Below are 21,588 nucleotides of genomic sequence, written 5' to 3'. Positions count from 1 at the left end.
AGCGGATCGGATGCTGGTGAAGCTGCAGTTCTGGCAGGAGAAGGGTATTTGGTGCACTTCGGGCGTCTAGGAAGCAGGTGTGTGATCGTCTGATGTGGAGTGCGTGGAGGGGTACTGCTATCGTAGCAGCATCTGGTGTCATGGCGTTCGTGGGGGCCAGGAATTCTGTAGCTGGGTGCGGTCCAGGCACAGACGGGCTTGCCTTAGGCACGCCCGCCATAAGAGGGCGGAGGTGGGTGGGAGCAGACAAATGAGAGCGGGTGGGTAAGTGTTTCGTGAGGAACAAGGAGGGGTAAAGAAAGCAAAAGAGGTCACAGGGCACAGAATAGCGCAAGAGGGGAAAAAGGAGGAATGAAACTAAGAAAATAAACAATGACAACAAAAAGCAATACAGTAACAGTGAGCAACCTAGGGCCTACCACTGGCCACCAGGGATGAGGCGCAGGTTGTAGCCTGCAGGTGGAGGAGGGCCTCCAACTTCCTCCAGCAGCAGCGGCAGCTGGGCTAAGGCAACAGGCACACAGGTGGTTAGATTTTAAAGTTGGACCAGTGCGCTTGGTTTTTGTGCGAGGTATGGGAAGACATCGGAGATAATAGGTAGAGCCGGCAGATTTTGATGGTTAGCTAGGAATAAGGTTCATTTCCTAGGGCAGAGATTTTGTTGCTGAAGAAGGATGAAAATTCCTCGCTAGATATTAGGGGTTCAGGTGTTTGTTTGGAGGTTTTCACTAGTTTGTTGGATTGGTATTTGACCAAGTTAACCAGCTTGAGAGGTCGATTTTTGGCAGTCAAGCTCTGTTCAGAAGAATTCTTATTTTGGAGTTGAAGATTTTATTTATTGTCGGAATTCCTGGTCTGGCGGAGAAGTTTTGGATGGGTTGCTGATGGGTGTTTCCAGTTTTGTTCAGTCTGGCGAAGGGCTCTCCTCTCCTTGTTGAGGGATCCGTTGAACCAGGTCATCGAGAATATCAGATATAGTGGAGGAAGTCTCACAATGTGCTGCTACTTTCCCGTGATCAAGGTTCTTGGTGTCTAACCCATCGTTTGGTAATCACAGGTTGTGCTGTTCATGGCTCGTGGGTGCTAGGCAGGCGGATGGTGATGGCGTGGTGGTCAAACCAATCACAAGGGTCAATAGAGATAAGTTTGACCTAAGCAATGATAGGTCAGAGGCTCCCACAAAACATTGGGAGGAGGGATGGCGCCTCAGCAATACAGAGTTCTCACTCATTTGCCCATTACATCCCCTTAGCTGGGCATCTTGGCCAGGAAAAGCCTTGGAGTAGGAAAGTTGCCCACTTCTACTGTCCAAACATGTACCAGAAAGTGAAGGAGTTTTGCAACACCTGTGTTACCTGTCAAGCCAATGGCAAAACGGGTACCAACCCTAAGCCCTATTTTGTTACATCCAAGTTAAGATTTTGGCATTTCACAAACATAATTCTAAAAGAATACATAAAAATGCATTAGAGATATAGACATAGTAGATACATTATCATCCATATAGTTAAACATTCAGCTCATGATGCATCTGCCACCAGCTGCACATCTTATACTTTCGGCGGCCTAACTGTATGTATGTATGCTTGCCCAACAATGCGGCCATCCCAATAACGTTTCTCTCCAGTCTCAGTCATCTAACTTCCTCCAAGAGGCACAACAGGGCTGTCCTCAGGCAGCCCCGCTCTGTCTCTTGGAGGAAGATCACAATGACATACAAAAAGCGTGGGATGCACATCCTCTTAAATAAGGCTACCCGTCCTATAGCGATTAGAGGCAGGAGGCCCTATTTCCACAGGAAGTAGTCAGGGTGATCACAAGGGGCTGAAAACTAAGAGTCCAGGCCAGGGCTTGGCAGCGGAGAATATCTAGAGATCTAAATATTTGAAGGAGACAACATATCGAGATCGCAGGGTGCCAAGAATGTCCTCTTGTGTCTTCAACTGGTTCCAACAGCAACTTGTTCATGTTTTTCTGCAGACCACATGCTTCACAATATGGGTTGAGGCGTCTGGTGCTGAAAGACTGCAGGTCAGCCAGAAATAATAGGATGTTATCCGCTTACAGAGCTTTGCGCTTTTCAGGATCCTCCTCTTAAAGCCAACCCAAATGTGGGTGTTGCATCTGATAATACGTGCAAAGAGTTAGATTACTAGGGTAAGTAATGGAGACAGAAGACAGCCCTGGTTGGAGCCCCAGACTACTGAAAAGGGCGGGGGATAGGGCTCAGTTTACCTGAACTTGGGATGCAGGGAAATTGTATGGTAGGCTGATGAGTCTGAGGAAGTAAGTTCCAAAACATGCATGCTTCAGCACAGCTTCCAAGGTCCACGCCCCAGTGTAAAGGGCCTTTTCAAAGTCAATTTGGGCTAAGACCAGGGAACTGCTCAAACGTGACAGCTGGGACAGGGAGAGTTGTACCCTCCGTGCACAACAGCAGGGGATCCTGCCAGGCTTGAGCCAACATTTGTTCTGGGTGGACTAGGTAACTCAGTGTCTGACTTAATGTAATCACTCTAAATTCCGCAAACACTTTGATGTTTATTTTTTTTGAGAGAGATGGGCATATACGAGGTGCATTATTCTGCCGGTTGGTTGGCCTTGAAAAATCACACAATAATGGCAGTGCCCAGGTTTGGGGGTGAAAGATCCATGCTCTGCCACCTCAGTTTAGAGGGCCAGTAAGTGAGGGAACAAACGGGCCACGTTGCTTTAAAGGAATTTTACGGAGAACCAGTCTGTGCCAGGTGTCTCACCCGAATTGAGATCTGAAATAGCTATGTTTATGTCCACAGTTGGTCAAGTTCTCGGACCAGAGACAGCAGGGAATCAAGTGTAGGGGGAATGTCCTTAGCAGTGGAAATGCAGCTCCTGTGGGGGTAGAGGGGTTGCCACTTAGAAGTCTTGATACACCGCGAGGACCTGAGCTACCTCAGGCATACTTTCATGAAGCGTTCCATGAGAATTACGAATGGCCGGTACGGTTCTAGTCAAGGCCGCATAAGGTGCCGGAGAATATAAGAGCTTGCTAGATTGGTCTCTATGTTCGGAGACCAGCTGGGTCAACGCTCTCCCGCACCGCCTAGCATCCTCATTGAAGATCTGCTTCAGGGTGGCCAGAACAGATTCTCTCTATGGACTGGTGGTCCTGCAACTGTCGCTCAATGTCACAGAGGCCCAGCCACAAGTCCACCACTCCAGAGAGGATCTGGGCTTCAAAATCCCTTAACTGTAGCAGTTGGAGTATCTCCTTTCCACTTACATGTCCCTTGGTCAGAACCCCTTGGGGTGGGTTTGCTGGACACCCATAGGGGTTCCAGCAGAGGGCTCAGTATTACAGTTTAGCCTAAATGAGATCTGGGGTTCCTCCGCTATAACATCAATACAGTCATGGCCTACTACATGCCCGGCGTTGAAGCGCCACATAGCTCGTAAGTAGACCGAAGAGTTTCCATTACAGAGCTGAAGGGTGTGTGATCTGAGATGCCTCCGGGCAGGAAGTCATTTAATGGGAGCCAAATCTGACTGATTCAATCAGGATTTGTAGAACACAGCAGCTTCGCCAGTGAGGGTCTCTAGGTCTGGAACCCAGTTTATGCTCTGCTGACACGTAAGTGTACAAGCGTGCGGGGTTCCATAATCTCCAAGCATCGCTTAGGACATTTGAGTAGGTCTACAATGTAAGTTGGGATGAGAGTGTAATTAAGCACAGCCAAAGGGCCTCGGAAATATCCACAAAGGGGTCGGAGACAGCGTTAAAAAAACACCACATCTACCAATCAGATAGTCCGAGTAGCGGGGGCACCACAAGGTCATGGGGTGCCTGCAGTGTCCAGTGCAACATATGTTGGGGAACGTAGGCAGATATTAAGTTCTGGTGTCTAGTCTCTAGAGTGCCTTCCGTTACTATGTACCTCCCCTGCAGGTCAATGTAGGAGGAGGACAATGCCATTGGGAAGGCCTTGTGCAGCAAGATCGCAACTCCTCATGAACCTCTGAAGAAACAAGCATGAAAAACTCAAGTCACAGCCAAACCGGATGAGCAAGGGACAGTGGGACCCTAAAAGATGTGTTTCGTGGAGCATGACCACATCCTAGCGAAACCGCTTTATATAACTAAGTACAGGCAATCCCTTATCGATAAAGAACATAGTTTACATTCTAGGAAATTAACATTACCATGTGTGGCAGGGATGCAAAGTGGTGTACTGGCCACTCTCCTCATGAGAGGCCTCCCGGTCCAAATAGGGATAGACTCAGTGGAGCCATAGAGCATGTTGTATGTGAGTGGACCCAGTGGAGGAAATTTGTTGTTGATGCCTGCAAAAGAAAGTCAGAACAATAAAGGAAAACAGAACATTAACCCATCCCACCACACCGCCCACCTCAACACATACTCCTAACTATGAAGCATCTGTCGCCAAACATTCAAATATAAAGAAACAAGTAGGGTGTCAGGATTACATCCTAGGCTCCCTGTTGCCCAATAGAAGGATCATGCTAGCTGACAGCAATTTCTGATTATCACAATAAAACAACAAAAGAACGTAAGAACACAGGATAACACTCCCTCCAACCCATAACCAAAAAGACTATATGTAATACAGCAATAGAGTATTTCACAGCTTATGTAGCAATGGTTGGCCATCCATGAAAGGGTTATTCTGCACCTCTCCATCTGCGGGGGTCAAGTGAGTGGCTCATGATCGCCATCTCGAGTCTGAAAGATTGTGGGGGTGCCAGAGAGCGATACCTTTGGGTCAAGAGCTTCTGGTTCACTCCCAGTAGGAGATGAGCTCACAGGGCTTGAAAAATCTGAATTGTATTAGTCCTGTAGGTCTAATACCTTGAAAAATCACCTTGAAAAATCACCTTAACCCAACGGCAACCTACTTGACCTCAGTCTCTGAAAGGGGAGCAAATGTGACAAGATTTAAAGGCATCTTTATTGCTCATTAGCTTGGTGAGCAATAAAAATTCCTTCAAATCTCATCTTGTCACATTTGCTACGTTTTCAAAGACAGAGGACAAAAGTTAGTTTGCCTATTCGCCAGAAAGGGTGAGTAGGACCTAAAATTAGCTCTTCCTTTATTCTACCTCGCAAATGCGAGCTGGCGAGTGGATTTGTCGAGCCCTAGCCAGTAACCCTTGTCTCCTGTGCTGGTTCGGTCGGCCCCTGCTTGAGTGGGTTGTCTTTCCCCCATGGTACTCGAGAGAGTTCTAGGGGACCCAGCTGTCCTAGAGTTTGTGCATCTTCAATTCTGGTGGATCGGAGTAACCGTTGCCCCATTGCCCACTTCCATGCTTGTTGGGGAATGTCAAAGAAATAAGTGGAAGAGTTGAAAATTACTTTCAGACGGACCAAGAATAGGAGCATATATTGGATATGACGGGCCAGGAGTTTGTTGAACACCCTCAAACAAGCATCTGTGCTGCAGGACCGCCCGGGTGTAGTCTGAAGACCATGAGCTTGGTGTTGAAGCGCAGATCTTGATCCCCCTGAAGATGACATTCCGATAGTGGTGGTTGAAGATGCAGCCTATCATGGGGCGAGAAACCATTACAGGCGGCCTGTTAGCCAGGACCCGATACTCCCTCTCGTCCAAAAAACAAAGAGACAGCTTATCCAATGGGACACAAGAACAGAACCATTGCTCCAGAAAGCAGTCTGTCCCGGAGGTCTCAACCCCCTCTGGGAACCCAATGAGGCACAGGTTGTTTCTCAGGAATTGCTTTCGGCACCCTCTTTTCGTTCTTCCAGTGTATCCATTGTGGAGAGCAACTAGAGATCTGCAGTTTAAGGGTTGTCACTTCAGCTTCAACCACGGAGACCCAGGCTTTAGCCACCCTACCTACTATTTTGTGAGTATCTTAGTGCAGGAAGATTACATCCACCCAGAACTTCTCCACTTTTGTCTGTACTGCTTCCCTGGAGCCTTGAATTGCTTTGAGGATGATGGGCATGGCGGTTTATTGTTATTGATGGGAGAGTTGGTTTGCGGTAGGTGCAATATACTAGTATTTTTGTGGCCAGTTTGAGTTGTGAGGGCTTGTCAAACCCCATTTCCAACTGCAGAGCCACGTTTGCCATGGGAGGGTATAGGCACACCCCAAGTGGCCCACTTGCTACAGGGCAGCACGAGCAGCCAGAAAAGGCAGACATGAGGTGGATCTTTGAGAATCATCGTTGCAGTGCAATACCCCAAATAGATACAGTGCAGGATTCAGACTTCGGCAGTTCCCCACACTTATCCAAGCGCCACAGAGCCATTGAGGCAGTCTACAACATCTTAATCAAGAAAGGATATATAAAGCATGGCATATTACCTGTGAGGGTCTCAAGGCACTGGAGCTGTTTAACTGCTTTGTGGTGATTTGTTGATTCGAACAGCCAGGACTTGAGCAATTTCCTGAATTGCCGGGGTGATTGGGGTAGTCAGGGGGTGCAGTGGAAGGCCGTTACAAGCTTTGGGCACCAGGTGTGAGGAGCGTCATCGGCTATTAACTTGGCAGATCAGAGAAGTTGTGTGCGAGAAAGAGGCAAGAAGATGGCAGGTGTCTGGTCGGTTAGTGGAAAGTTATGCTTTTGTTGATTTGTGTTGGTCCTTCACTGTGCAGGACTTTGTATGAGTAGATCAGCATCTCTAACGGGAATCTCTTCTGGGTCTGGAGCCAGTGAAGCTTCTGCAGGTGGGGTGTGATGCTGGTCTGTCTGGGGAGAGCGAGGAAGAGTTTTGCAGCTGAGTTTTGTATTGACTGTAGTCTCTTCAGGAGATGTGCAATGAGTCCTATGTACAGAGTGTTCACACCGTCCAGCCAGCAACAAGAACCTGCATAACAGTCCTTCCAGTGTTGAGTGGGAGCCAACTGAAGACCTTGCCAAGCATGTGTAGGGTGTGGAAGCAGGCAGATGAGAATGCGTTTACCTGCTTATTCAGAGATAGCTTGCTGTTCCAGATGACGCAGAGGTTGCATACGAGGTCTGTCAGGCGGGGGAATCGGCCAAGTTAAGCAGGCCATTGTGCATTGCTCCATGATGAGATGTTCCCAAAGATCAAGACTTCCGTCTTGTCCGTGCCGAGCTTGGGATAGTTGTCCTTCCAGTCAGCAGCATATATCATACATCTGTGAAAGTTGCCTCTGGTGGTGGAGGGGTCTTCGGACAGCGAGAGGATGATTTGGGTGTCAAGTGAATAGGAGATGATGTGGACTCTGTGCGATCTGACGGTGTTGGCCACGGGATCATATGCATGTCAAAGATTGAGGGGCTGATGGATGATCCATGTGGGATGTAGATCTTCTCAGGTTCTTAAGTGAATGGTGGGAGAAGGATTCTCAGAGTTCTTCCGTGTGAGGTGATCCATTTGATAGGGTCTCACTGGATTCTCATGTGGTGAAGTCTGTTGATCAAGAGGTGATGGGAGACTGTTGAAGAAAGCCGATAGGTCCAGGAGGAGGAGGACTGCCATTTTGCAGTAGTCCAGGAGGGCCCGGATGTCGTTGGTGGCTTTAATGCGGGCTGTCTTGGTGCTGCGATTGGTTCAGCATCCAGATTCAAAGTAGTCCAGGAAACTGTTGTGTTCTAGTTGTTTGGCGAGTTGCTGGTTGAATGTCTGAGACCATCTGGTGGGAATGGGCCGTTAGATATTCAGTTCCGCTGGGTCAGCAGATGATTTCTTCGGGAGGGGCTGCAATTCAGCGTGTTTCAGACTTTGAGCTCATCGTCAATAGTCCTGCTCCCGAGGTTGCAGGTGGGGTGGTGACAGTGGTCTGTGTGTGAACCTGAGGACACAGAGTTCATAATGGAGATTGTGGCTTAACTTGTGAGGGTCCCAATTGGTAATCAGGTGTTGAGGGTGCAGTTTACGGATGTGAGCAGGCTGATGCGGTCGGCGATATGGGGTTACGGTTTTGAAGTGTTCATAGTTGACAGATCTGGTAATGGAAGTAGTTAGTCAGGGTGTCACATTTCTAGGGAGGGGATGGTGTGGTTCTTAGTGGCTGCAGGGTTGGAGATCTCATTCATGATGAGTGGCTGCAGGGTTGGAGATCTCATTCATGATGATGAACAGCTCCTTGCTGCGGTTTGTGCTGGCTTCTATGCGGTCTGCTTAAGCGTGCGTTTTTTCTTTCTGGGTGGGGTGGAAATGATTTAGAGATGTCTTGAAGCTGCTATGGTTGCCTGTCTCTTTGCTAGTGTGCCACTTCCTTTCAACTTGCCTGCAGTTGCATTAGGTGGATTTCAACTCCGCAATGAACCAGCTGGCTCTTCTGAAAAGTCATGTGGATCTGGCTGGCTTGGCAGTGGTAATTAGGTCAACTCATTCTATGATCCACTGGGAGTAGTTCTTAGCAGCCGTTTCTGGATCTGGGAGGTGAGCTTTGGATATTGTCCCACTGTTTTTCGGATATATTTTTACACTTTCTGCGCATGGAGTTGGGGGCATGGTGCCAGTGTTGGTAAGTCTTGAGGTGGTGAAGTGGATGCGGTAGTGGTTGGCCCAGGTGAGCTGTTAGACCAGGTTGAGCTTGACTAGGTCTTTTAGATGTGAAAATGGGGTCGAGCGTTGTAGGTAGGGTAAGTGACAAGTTGTTTGAGGCTAATTCGGGAGTGGATGAGGGTGTGGACGGGGGGGGGGGGGGGAGAAAGCACAATGAGGGAACACAATGTAGCAGATTTTTAACAATCAGTCTAACTATACGGAGTGGAGAGACCACATCATAATGAAAAGTCGACAACAGTATCATCGTCGGGTCAGTATGGAGAACACAGCACACTAGGAGGAGATCTAATAGATGAGGCAAGAGAGAAAACAGCACACTTGAGAGATAGTAGTATAGCAAACAAGCAGAGGAGAGAGTGAGGCACCCAAACAAGTCATGCCAGGTATAGGCATATGACTTCTTGGCTGTCAATAGTAGCCATCCACCAGTAGAACCATAATGCGAGCCTTGCCAAAGTGCAAAAGGCTACTTGGGCTCCATGCCCAGTGCTCAACTGCGAGGCTGCATACACCTGGTGATATTGCTATATGGCAATCAATAAGGGATTCTTTAAGTGCATTATTCACCCATGAGGGTTTAAAGGCACGGGGGCAGCTCCAGTCAGTCAAAGAGCCAGGTCTTGAGGTTCTTCCTGAAGATGTGCAGGGTGGGGCATGTCTGATGTCGATCAGGAGCTCGTTCCAGGTCTTGGCTGTGATATAGAAGGCTCTCCTACCCATTCTTGCTCTGCAGATGCACAGGGGTTCGGCGAGGGCAAGGACGGCGGTTCCTCTTGGCTACATGGAAGGAGATTCATTCGTTGAGATATTGGGGTCCGGTGTTGAAGGCATTTGTTGCCATGGGTGACTATCTTGAAAGTTAGTCTCTTCTCAACGCGGAGCCAGTGGAGCTCAAGCAGGTGTTAGGTGATGTCCTCGCCGTCCCTCGACATGGACACAAGTCTGGTTTCCGGTGTTCTGTGTGGTCAGAGACTTGTTGATAGTGGCATGGAGGGCGTTTCCTTAGGCAAGTCTGATGGTTATGAGAGCTTGGGTGACAGTCTCTTGATTCGGGGGGTGGGGTCAGGGGAATGAGTCCATTTGAAGGTCTTTCGTAGGATGCAGAGGCTGTTGAAACAGGTGGAGGCGACAGCGTGGACCTGTTGGGTCTTGGAGAGGGAGGAGTAGAGTACGATGCTGAGGTTCCGGACGTGGTCAGTGGGGGTTGGGAGCAGCCGAAGGCAGTCAGCCACTAGATGCTGTACCAAGCCAAGGGGGGTGGGAAGAGTCAGAGGACCTATGTCTTCACGGAGTTGAGCTTCAGGCAGCTGCTGCTCATCCGGGATGCACCGTCCTTCATTCCTTCCTGAAAGTGGAGTCTGCTGGTGAAGGGAGAGGATGAGCTGGGCATCAGTGGCGTAGGATACTATGCGGAGTCCGTGCTGTCCCATGATGGCAGCAAGGGGGGCCATGTAGATGTTGAAGAGCAAGGGGCTTCGTGACGATCCTTGGGGTACTCTGCAGTGGATTCGGAGAGGAAGGGTTGTAGTCTGATTGTTTGGGTTCTGCCAGTGAGGAAGGAGCGGAGCTGGTTGAGGGCCACTTCCTGTATGCCGTTGTTGTGGAGTCTGGCGGTGAGTGTGTGGTGGGAAACAGTGTTGAAGGCTGCTGAGAGGTTGAGTAGGATCAAGGCTTCAGTGGGTTCTTGGTCGAGCAGAGAGTGTGGATGTCGTCTGTGGATGCGAGGAGAGCGGTCTTGATGCTGTTGTTGCTGTGGAATCCGGATTGAGGAGGGGGGGGGGGGGGGGGGAGAATTGGTTCTCTGCAATTAATTTTGTTAGTTGGACATTACCGGTCTTCTCAGTGACCTTAGCCGTAAAAGGGAGGAGTGAGAGGTGTCTTAGTTCTTGAGGTCCTTGGGGTCTGCTGAGTGTTTAATAGGGGCCTGACTTCTGAGCTTTTCCAGTCCTCAGGGAAGATGCTGGTTTTGAAGGTGGCTTGGATGGTGTGTCGTAGTTCGGGAGCGATGGTGACTGTGGAAGATGCGCGGGGGTACGGGGGTCTGTGGGGGCTACGGAGTGAATGCTTTTTAAGGTTTGATGCGGTGTCTTTGGTGGTGACAGGGGTCCAGGAGGAGATGGTGGGCTGGCTGGCGCTGCTGAAGGAGGGGGTGGTTTCGGAGTCAGGCATCCGGTCGTTGAAGTTTTCGTAGAGTCCCTTGATTTTCAGATGAAAGTAGGAGCCAAGCATGTTGCAGAGGTCCTGGGAGGTGGTGATGTCCGTGGTTTCACTGATGAATTCTTGGATGACGCTGAAGAGTTCCTTGGGAGTTGCTGTAGTTGGCGAGGATCTCGTTCTGGATGAAGGTCCTCTTGGCGGATGTGATGTGTTGATGGTATTACGTCAGGGCGTTCTTGAAGGTGGTAGTCTTCCGCAGATTTGCTGTTTCTCCAGTTTTTCTCGAGACTTCTGCAGGCGAGTCTGGCATTGCGGGTGAGGGTGCAGTTGAGCTGCTCCTCTGTGACCATGCTCCAGTTTCATCGTGGGCGTCTTGGGTTTATTGATAAGGAAGTGTACACAGCGGTGGTACATCCATGGGGGTTGTGTGGTGTGGTCGAAACAGATGTTGTTCCCACCTGTCAAGATGGGGGTTGAGGCTGTGTCATGCCTAGTGGGTAGGTGTGGTGACAAGCCGTTTCAGTTCGATGTTGGCAAGGTTTTCCAGGAGAATAGTGGATTGGGAGGGGTGAGGGGCCGCTTGTGTTGTCGAAGTGAAAGATCAGGTCTGTGAAGAGTATGTAGTCCGTGGAGGAGATGCCGTGGGGTGCAATGAGGTCAGTGATGGTGGCGAATGAAGTCTGGAGTCCAGGAGGGTGCCACGAGACGTGGTTCTAGTGCTGGTCTGGATGGCACTTTACTCATGCATGCCCAAGCAGGTGGTGGGGGGGGGGGGGGGACAGACAAATACATCCCAGAAGGAGAGTGCTATTAGTGATGGGTGAATAGAGGCAGAATGCTAGGTCTCTGCCGCCAGACAGCCTCCCTTCAAAAGAGGCATGAAAGAGGGTTCATCACACCACAATAAAAGTGCCACCGCAAGCAACTAAAAAGGACACCGCATTGGGAGGCAGTCGCAGGTAGATCGCCGCAAGCGGCATACATGTGGCAACCATTCAAAACAGCCATCAGCGCGAACCCGGATAGAAGTTTTGCAGTCTTGGTGCCGGAAATGCCAGCCGACAGAGGGTTAACAAGGTGCTCAAATCAGAGTCTCACCTCAATCTCGGTCTCAAGGTCTATCCTCACGCAACGCCAGGGGGGAAATCAAAGGGTGCAGCAGCCATTGTGCAGCTGCTTCGTTCACTGGTGTGAAGGCGGCAGCCATATTGTATTCGGTCCTTCCCTGTCAATGACTGGGTTAGCAGGAAATTATATTGCTGTGTCTACAACAATTCTGCAGCTTAAAAAGAAAAAAATTTAAAGTTTTTTCCCCCAAAGCTATAGATGCCCTGACCTAAAGGGAAATCATACGGTATACTGGCAGGACGCAAGTCGGTCAGACAATAACAAATAACATCAAATGTAAATGTAATAGCACAAGACCCTTCTAGGAAACCAATTTGACTGCAGGCTACCAGGCATTTAAAACTTACTCAATCAACAATTCTGTTGTTGCTTCTACATGAATAAAAGATCACCTGTCTCTCGCCTAGTTGTCCTTGGATCCTAAAACTAATAATCAAACTTAAGCAGATGTGACACAGAAAAGTAAAAAATGGTGAGAATGCCAACAATGTGTGATAGTGATTGAATAGTGAACATTATTTGGCATACATGGAATTCAGAGAAATCGAATGAGGAGGGGGGGGGGGGGGGGTTGGGGGTTATGGAGAAGTAACCTAGGCCTTAAGGCAAGCAATAGAAGTAGGTCACCATGCACTGGTTGGATAGCAATAGACTTTATTTGGTACAATGGGCTACATAGTACTCATGGTCCACAGTGCCATTCCAACAGCTGCCCTCTGCATGCCACTCTCGGACCTCACACTATAAGAAACAAAGCAGCAACACAATGTAAAACAGGAAAGAGACTAATCATCAACTCAATGTATAATGGACAAGAGAAAATGTGACGTAAGAAGTTGAATAACCATGTTTAAGAAATCAAGGTGGATGATTTTTAAAGATACATCATCTGTCATGTGGATTCTGCCCGCCACGCTCAACTCTAAAAAAGGTACAACCGTTAATATATAACAGGGGGGGGGGGGGGGGGGGGGGGGTAGAGAGAAATCAAAGGAGAGCAAAATCTGTCACATGTTAAAGAAATGCGAAGAGAAATACCAAAACACGACATTTGCCAAACTCACTGTGGACACAAAGCAGCAAGAAATGTGGTTATGTAAATTCTGAAAATACTTCACCTGCTTAGCGTGGCTTCTGCCTGCCACACTCAAACTTCACAAAGCAGAACACTAAGGGCCCGATGATGTAGGTCGGTCGGTAACGGCCGAAAATCGGTATTTTCGGCTGTTACCGATCGGTATACATGATTTGACATGTAGGTGCACTATTTTACCGAATCGGTAACTTTACCGATTCGGTAAAGTTACCGATTCTGTAAAATACAGAATCGGTAACTTTACCGATTCGGTAAAGTTACCGAATCGGTAAAATACCGATTCGGTAGTTTTACCGATTCGGAGCCACCCATATGTAGGTGGGACTCTTCAGAGTCCCAGGAGCCTTAACGAATCGGTATTTTACCATCAAATCCTATTTGATGGTAAAATAACGATTCCGGTGTGCATGCACATGTGTGCATGCACACCTATGCCATGTGACAGGCAGACCTGCCCTTAGGGCAGGTATGCCTGCCACATGGCACCCGTGCCTGTTTTGGGGGTGCCAGAGGGTGTCAAAGTGACACCCCCTGCACCCTTGAGAAATTCGGTATTTACCGATTCGGTAAATACCGAATCGGTAATGTCCATTCATTCCTATGGGCTTCAAAGCCCATAGGAATGAATGGGCATTACCGATTCGGTATTTACCGAATCGGTAAATACCGAATTCATCCGATTCGGTATTCCAGCACATCTGGAATACCTACATATCGGACCCATTGATTTACCGATTTTAAATTACCGAATCGGTAAAATTCGGTAATTTAAAATCGGTAAATCAATTTTACCTACATCGGGCCCTAAGTGTTTACTGGGAGGAGGGTAAACCTGATGTCCAAAGGTAAATATAATAGACACTTCAACCGCAAGTTTTAGTAAACATTAAAGCTTAAATACATGTTTAAAGCTCAAAGCCGCATCCTTCAATGTGAAACCTGGGTACTGGACTGAGACCAACTCTAAGGCTGCTAGAAATGATGGCCTCCAAAACATCAAGTGGCAAATGGGGGCTATGGAAAAAGATCTGAAGTCTTTGTGGGCCCAACATCAAGGGGACATCTCATACTAAATTGATATTTTGGAAGGCACTGCAAGAGCCTTCTCCTCATCCCTATACAGACCTGACAGTGAGGAATGCGTTGCTTATGGGTTAGGGGTGCCCACCTGTGAGAGGTGGAGATAAGTGGCCTCTGGAAGAGTTACAGCCCCACATCAACCTAAAAAAGTGAAGGGCCAATAAATAAATCAGAGCTAGTAAAGCGCAACTACTCACTGGAAGGGTATCAAGGCGATTTTGGGTGGGGGGGGCCTAATTTGAAGAGCCAGGTCATGAACTCGTTCTTGAACCATAGAGAGTGTTTGTGTCTGTTGAAGGAGGATGTTCCATGCCCTGGCAGCGAGGAAGGAAATGTCTTCTGTTCTTCTTGATGCGTGACACTGTATCAAGGGGAAGCTGAGCAATCTTTGGGGTACGTGGAACAAGAGTCGGTGGTTCAGGATGGTAGACCTGGAGTTGGAGGCTTATGTGGGTGAGAAGCATGAACGAGATTCTCTTCTCAACGGGGAGACAATGTAGTGTCCGCAGGTGTTGGGTGACGTGGCAGTCTCGAGGTAGGTTTTGGACTAGTCTGGTGGAGGTGTTGTGGACGTTCAAGTTTGTGGGTGAGGTTTTCGTTGATCAAGCCGTAGAGTGTGTTGCTGTAGTCGTGTCTGCTGTTTGTGAGGGCATGGGTGACTGTTCCCCGTGCTAGAGAGGAATCCAGTTGAAAGACTTTCATAGTAGACGTAGGGTGTGGGAACAGGAAGAGGAGACGGCATTGATTTGGCAGTTAATTTTGAGTTCAAAGTCCAGGATGATTCTGAGGGGGGGGGGTTGGGGGTCCCAAGAGCAGGAGGCCACCATGTGTCATTCCAGGTGTATGGGTCCATGATGAGCACTTCAGTTTTGTCCATTGAGTTGTAGGCAGCTGCTCATCAACCTGGTGACAGCTGCCATTCATTCTTGGAAGTGGTTTAGAGATATTGGGTTCGTTGGATAGTGAGAGGATGAGTTAGGTGTCGTCTGCATAGGATACAATGTTGAGTTTGTGGGATCTGAAAATGGGTGCAAGCAGGCCATGCAGACGTTAAACAGGGCGGGGTTGATGGAGGATCCTTGGGGAACTCCGCGGGCAGTCAGTGTGAGATCCAAGAGGAATAGTGGGAGTGTGAACTGCTGCGTTCTGCAGGATAGGAATAAGCAGATCCAGTCAAGGACCTGGTTCCGAATTCCTGCGTCTTTTAGTCTGTGGGCCAGGGTGCGGTGAGATACGGTGTCAAAGGCTGCGGAGAGGTCCAGGAGGATGAGGGCCACAGTCTCTCCTCTGTCAAGGAGGGAGCGGATGTCATCTGTCACGGCAAGAAGGGTGGTTTCAGTGCTGTCGTTTTTCCTGAAACCAAATTGGGAGGAGTTGGAGATGTTTTCTTCTATGAAGGAGGCAAGCTGCCTGTTTACGCTATTTGATGGCTTTCGCCGGGTAAGGGAGTAAAGAGAACGGTCTGATGTTTTTGAGGTTGGTGGGGCTCTGCCAAGGGTTGTTTCAGGAGAGGGTTGATCTCGGCATGTTTCCAGTCATAGGGGAAGGAGGCGGTCTTGAAGGATACGTTGATGATTCATTGAAGCTCTGGGCGATGATGTTGGAAGCTCTGTGATAGATGTGGTACGGTCAAGGGTCTGTGGGAGCCCCGGAGTTGGCTGACTTCATAGCCTTCAGGGTGTCATTGATGGAGGGCAGTACAGCTGTTGAGTGATGGCTGCGTAGAGTAGGGAATGGTGATTATAGGTTCTGTGTGTAGATGGTCTTGATCTTGCGGTGGGAAAAGGTGCTGAGTCTGCTGCAGAGGTACATGTGAGGGGGGGGGGAATATTGGTCGTCTCTCTGTTGGGTTGGGCAAACTCAGATGATGCCGGAGAGTTCCTTGCGTGGGTGGGCTTTCTTCCTTGTGTATCTGATGAGCTTGTGGCGAACAGCAGTGGCTGCTTTGAAGTTGTCAAATTTTGCTGTGGTTTTGGAGTTCTTCCATCTCTTTTTGAGGCGTCTGCAAGTTACTCTCAATTCTCGGAGTTCGGCGGAGAACCAGCTAGCTCTCTTGGCTTGTGGGTTGATAGTTTTCTTGAAGGGGTGGGTGATGTTGGCGCAGTCGGTGAGCCAACTGTGCAGGGTTCAGGCAGCGTTGGCTGGGTCGTCATCTGTGTAGGTGAGAGTGGAACTTCTGAGGGAGGCAGTGAGCTGGTCACTGGTGTTCCAACTCCTGCGTTGGAGCTGGTGTGGACGTTTGCGGTTGATGTTGGTTTTGAATGTGTGGGTTGTGGTAGGATGTGTTGGGAGTCCAATGTTGAGGGGGTAGGAGGAGTTGGGGTCTTGGAGGTTGTTGAGGTGGGAGTGGAGTTCTCCAAGCAAGGTGTAATACGTGTAGGTGATGGCTTGCGGGATGATGTTGGTGATTGAGTTGGAAAAAGGTGCGTGGGGTCTATAGATGAGGGTGCCTCGAAGGGTGGTAGTCGGGTTGGTCTGCATGTTGAAGTGAAGGTGTTCCATCAGGTCTGTGGGCCTGTCTGTGTGGGTGCTCCGTCGGATGTTGGATTTGTGAGCGATGGTGATGCCTCCTCTGGGGGGTCCTTCCGAGTGATGTTGTAGCCTTTGGGGGTGGCGATTGCAACACCAGTTCCAGGAGTCGTTTATCAAGGTTTCTGTGAGGAGGGCGACATCGTAAGAGGTGCGGTCGAGGAGGTCCCAGATTTCCTCCATGTGTATGTGGAGGGAACGGACACTGAGGAGGATACATTGCAGGGTTTGGGGTGCAGTGAAATTGTGGCAGTGAGTTGAGGTGGGTCATGGGTCTCGGCATGGCGACAGTGGCAGCAGATAAAAGGTCCGTGGGTGTGAATAGATTAAGAACACTTGCAGTTGTCCTGACCTGTGTTGAGTGCTTATAGGGCAGAGTAGATGCTGCACTGGCGGCCGGAGGTCCAGGGTCCCTGGTGATGGCCGCGGTTGGGACGCACATATATGCCACAAATTATTATAAAGTAGCGGGTTAGGAGGGAGAGGGCGGGGCCATGCTGGAGGAGCCGCAGTGGAGAAAAACATGGGTAAGAGGCGAGAAATATGAAAGGAACAGGGGAAAAAAAAAAAACAGGAAAAGGCAAGGAAATGGGAAGCAAAAAATGAAAACTTAAAGGTCAGACATAAGGAGGAAAGAATTAGGCACAGAAGGGGAGACGAGCAGAAGGCACAGAAGCCTCGAACACCATTCTTGCAGCGATGGGGTAGGTAGTTAACGGTGGAGCTGCCTGAGGGGAAGAGCAGTATTCTGACCAGAAGTTCAGAGGTCTAGGCGGATTAATTCAGCAGTCAGAGCCTAGGAGGATCAAGAGTGGCAATAACACATGGAGCCAGGTCAGGTTCTCTTCACAAATGGGGATAGCCTTCGCTCCGTTTGCCACCGTCAAGTACAAGCAATGTCAGCACTTCTGCAGACTGGTGTTTCAAAGGCATCTGTCACTCAGACATGTGCTCCGCCTTAGGTGGATTGTGGGACTCCTGTATGCCTTCTTGTGGATACCACTCCTGTCTCACGTTCTCAAGAATATTAGGACCAACTGGATCAAATTTTCCAAGAGGACCCATATTGGGCACTGAAGGTAATGCTGGAGTATCTGTACTCCGATGAGGCTATGTCAACGGGAGGACCTGCTATTGCAGTAGCAGAGCTGGGTTCTCAGGCCAGGCAGTCGCAAAATCCTTGTCCATGCATGGAGAATGAGCGGCGACAGCTGAACATGTTTGATCTTACTCCAGAGGTGATGGACATACTCTTGGCTGCGAGGCATCCCTCAACAATAACTAAACTATATATATGTCTGTTGCTGGGAACAATATGTTGACTGGTGCAGTACTTGGAACCCAAAAGTGTGGATCCTCGATACAGATTTGCCCCAAAGACCATCAGGTGGGTGATCACTACAGTGAACTCCACAAAGAGCTGAACAAGCATCAGCATAGCCAATAGGTCTCGATTTGAGACTTTACATGTTTGCCATGAAGCACATTATCCTGGAAGCTGTGCCACCGGGGATTGAAGAGCTATACAATTATTACACACTGGATCATGCAGCCTGATTCAGGAATACATGCTTGCCTCAGGAAACAATAATGGACATATTCTAACGCTTTATAACGCACAGACAGAAAGACAAGTGCATTGATGCAATTCAACCGCTCAAAATATTCTGTGTGCAACGGAAATACTAGAGCAGTGAACAGCCTATGAAAAAAAATAAAAATGAAAAACATTCCAATGGCGGAAAAGTCATATCCCTCCTCCCGCAGGCCTCTATTCACCAGGCGCCCTTCTCTATAGTTCTCCACTTAAAACAATGCATGCACCATCTGTACCAGCAGGCCATGGTCCCGAACTGTGTCCCAACCCCCTGGGTACAGGAGCACTAAACATGGCAACAGCATCCAAATATCCCATTTGTCAGGCACGGAACAAATAATAAATAAACAAAGAAGGGTGGCAATGGCTGGGAGTCCTAAACTATCTAAAGGAAAAGTGGAGAATTTAGAGCAATGACAAAGGTGGCTTAAAATGACGGACAATCTACAAACATTGCAAGTACCAAGAAATTAGTGAAGCAATTAATCATATCGAACACCACATAACTACAAAGGGGGAGGTTTATGTGATCAGTCCCACAGTAGTAGGACCAGTATCTGCAGTTTTACTGCAGCCAGTACACACCAGATTGTTGCAGGTGAGTGTTGCCTATAAAATCTGGTTTCCTGACCTACTTTTTCCAATTTCATCACAAGTAGCAAAGCCAACTACCTTTGGCAGTATCCACATTCCAGCTGAGTGCAAGTGATGTGAGATTAAACTAAAAAGTGTGCAGGCCAATAGAGGCTTGGGCCAGATGCCTAGCTCTGGTGCCGCATGAGGGCCCCTTGAGAAAAAAGAATCCAAGCTTTCATGTGGCTCCTGGTTGTCGCCCACACTAAACTAAAGCACCACAAATTGAACACATTATTAACATTAACCTTTGATGGAAACTACGAGAGGTCACACGATGCTCATCCAGAGGCTGAATGAGCAATGTAAAATCAGAAAACCTATAATTTCTTCCAAGCTTCTCTGCTTAACCAATTAGTTAAGAATGCCCGTGTCTGAAACGTGAAGCTTGAAAATTTAGTTTGGTGTGTGTGCAAATCCTGCATTGCCAATCCCTGGCGAGTTGCCCTGCTACTGCTGAAACAATGACAATACCAATGGGTGAGGCGGACTGGCCTCAATGGTCCTGTGACCTCAGTGACAGTCAATGTTGCTCTAGGGAGTGCTGCTTCGTGAGATTACCCACAAGGCTGGAGATGAACTTCAGTATGGATTGTAGTGGACAGGCCTTCAAGCTTAACCCACACTTCCACTGCTAGGGTCCACCTGCTAGTGCTAGGAGAGCAGGGCTTCAAAGGTCCAGTGAAGCCATCTAAATTCCAATATGGAAATGTGCTCCCTCCAGAGAATTGTCTGGTCATTAAGGCTTAACCATGGTTCCTCAGTTCCAAATTGAACAGCTCTGGCCGTAGTGCCACATCCTCTCTTACTGAACACCATAATGCCCCGCTGAGAGAAACTTGCAGTGCTTTCAGCTACAACCCAATTGGCCCCCGCTATAAACACCTGGTTGCGACTCAATTCAAATTATGCACTAGAAAAGAGTAAGTAATATGCAGCCTGAAAAAAAAGTAACATCCTAGAAAAAGCAAACACTTAGTGAATGCAAGATTTCGTAAAGCGTGTCAAATATAAGCAGGAACAACATGGTAAACTTTACTCTTTTAGATTTTTCAGAAATCAATAGGAATTTTTGCCTGATAAGTTAAGTACATGACAGCAGTATGGTTTATAAAGACCACATTCCTGAAAACAGAGCAACGGTATACATTTTATAAACTAAAGTAAGCCAAAAAGTAGACACATATCTTATTAAAAGTTTAACACTCCACACATCACAGAGTATTGAGTACCTACATGAATAGTGCACTTCCCCACCCGGGAAAAACAATACTTTTCAAACAAAAAGAGCAGAAAACAACAACAGTAGCGCCTAACTGGCAAACTCTGTAAAGTGGCCCTAATGTGTTCGGTTGTAAATAAAACCCAATCAGGCCACTTTGCGATCACTCTGGCTTGTTTCATTTAATTATTTATATTTCGAACCTTTTTTTCCCTCTCCATGTCGAGGCTGAATTTTGGAATTCAAAAATGTTAGAAAGAAATTTCCAGCAAAAATGTTGCTTTGTTTATCCATTTCACAGGGGGAAAAATGAAGGAATGGAGAAAATAGAGGGTAAGAGTCGTCTGTGTTTTCACTAAGTGAGGAGCGAGACAAAGAGGGAATGGGAAGTGTGCAGCCGCAGCGCATAAGTGGAGAATGTGCTTGTCTGATTTGGGTAAGAAGGAAAAGACAGTCAAGTCCTTGTCCTTCTCTGCCCACCCGTCCTCGAACGGCCAGGGAGGGCTGAGTTATCTACAGGCCTTAGTTAGTACTGACTTTCTAGGGCGCATTTTAAAAATAAAACGGAGGGGGTGAAATAGTGATATATCCATTTGAAGGCCAAGGGAAGTTGAGGATTAGCATTGGCGCGTCGTGGGCGTGATGGCTGGCTGTACTAAGGAACACTAGGGGGTACATCAGTTTGACCTGTTCGCACCAGGCCGCGTTATGGCCAGAGCTACGTAAGATTTGTGAATAAAAAGACCCCGCAGCTGAGCATAGCAGGGATTAAACAGGACACCTGGGTACTGCGATCATTTGGTTCACCCACATGATACTTGCAAAACTACAAAGGCGACATGCAGACATCGACGAGCCCCTCTCTCCTGCTCACTTAGACCTCACATGCTTTCCCGACGGCGGCAACCACGCAGAGCACTGTGGCGGCCACGGAGGCCCTAGGAGACGCCTTCCATGAGGCTGCCATGTGTGCTCTCCGGGCCGAGGGGAGTGCCATCACACACAGCACTCTGACACCTTCGGGTAAAGTCCGCGCTTTAAAGAATGCATTAAATAAATAAACTCAGAGGGGCTTGCCCGCTTCTGGGCTGCCTGCCTAGCCCCAGAGCCCTTCAGCTACGCGGCCCACTGAGCAGCAAGTGGTGAGCACAGTTAGATGCGTTTATAACAAAGCCTCTTAATGACCGACAAATTACACAACGCGCAGTACCTGAACCAGCCTCGCCTGTCCTCTAGCTGGGCTTCTCAAGGGATGAAAGTCCGTTCCTGGTCCAGCAACGCGCCGCGGTTACAAGCTGGTTAACTGCCACTATCACTGCCCCGGGAGTTTCAAATGGAATAACGAGGACTTATTGCGCATGCGTGAAATGACGCGCATGCGCACTAAAAAAGGCTGCAGCTGGGGAGCACAACTGGTAATGGTGGTGACGCTGCCGCGGGAGCTTCAAACTGAATGAAAAATTACTTCGTGCGCAAGCGTGAAATGACACGCATGCGCACTAAAATGGCAGAATGGGGGGAGATCAAAAATACCTTGATTTACAAAAAAGGGCATCCTGCGCATGCGCTTACTGATACGCATGCGCAGAAACGAGGGGGAAGATCAGCCAGATGGGAAGATCGAAACTACGGTACACCGGCC

The 21,588-nt window shown here is 48.5% G+C and overlaps 1 long non-coding RNA gene across 1 annotated transcript in view; it reads right to left on the bottom strand.

Moving 5' to 3' along the window:
- LOC147661085 (uncharacterized) overlaps nt 1-21,272 on the bottom strand; it is a 55,488-nt gene extending 34,216 nt beyond the window's left edge. Inside the window, exons 1-2 of the long non-coding RNA XR_015306028.1 lie at nt 21,157-21,272; nt 4,180-4,320 (exon numbers count right to left, since the gene is read on the bottom strand). This is a non-coding gene — a long non-coding RNA (uncharacterized LOC147661085). The remainder of the gene's footprint in view (nt 1-4,179; nt 4,321-21,156) is intronic.
- Between the last annotated feature and the right edge of the window lie 316 nt (nt 21,273-21,588).

This window comes from Lissotriton vulgaris, unplaced genomic scaffold (assembly GCF_964263255.1).
Source record: "Lissotriton vulgaris unplaced genomic scaffold, aLisVul1.2 SCAFFOLD_5927, whole genome shotgun sequence".
NCBI classification, from domain to species: domain Eukaryota; kingdom Metazoa; phylum Chordata; class Amphibia; order Caudata; family Salamandridae; genus Lissotriton; species Lissotriton vulgaris.
The sequence above is the reverse complement of the archived record's forward strand: the minus strand, read 5'-3'. Positions and strand labels throughout refer to the sequence as shown.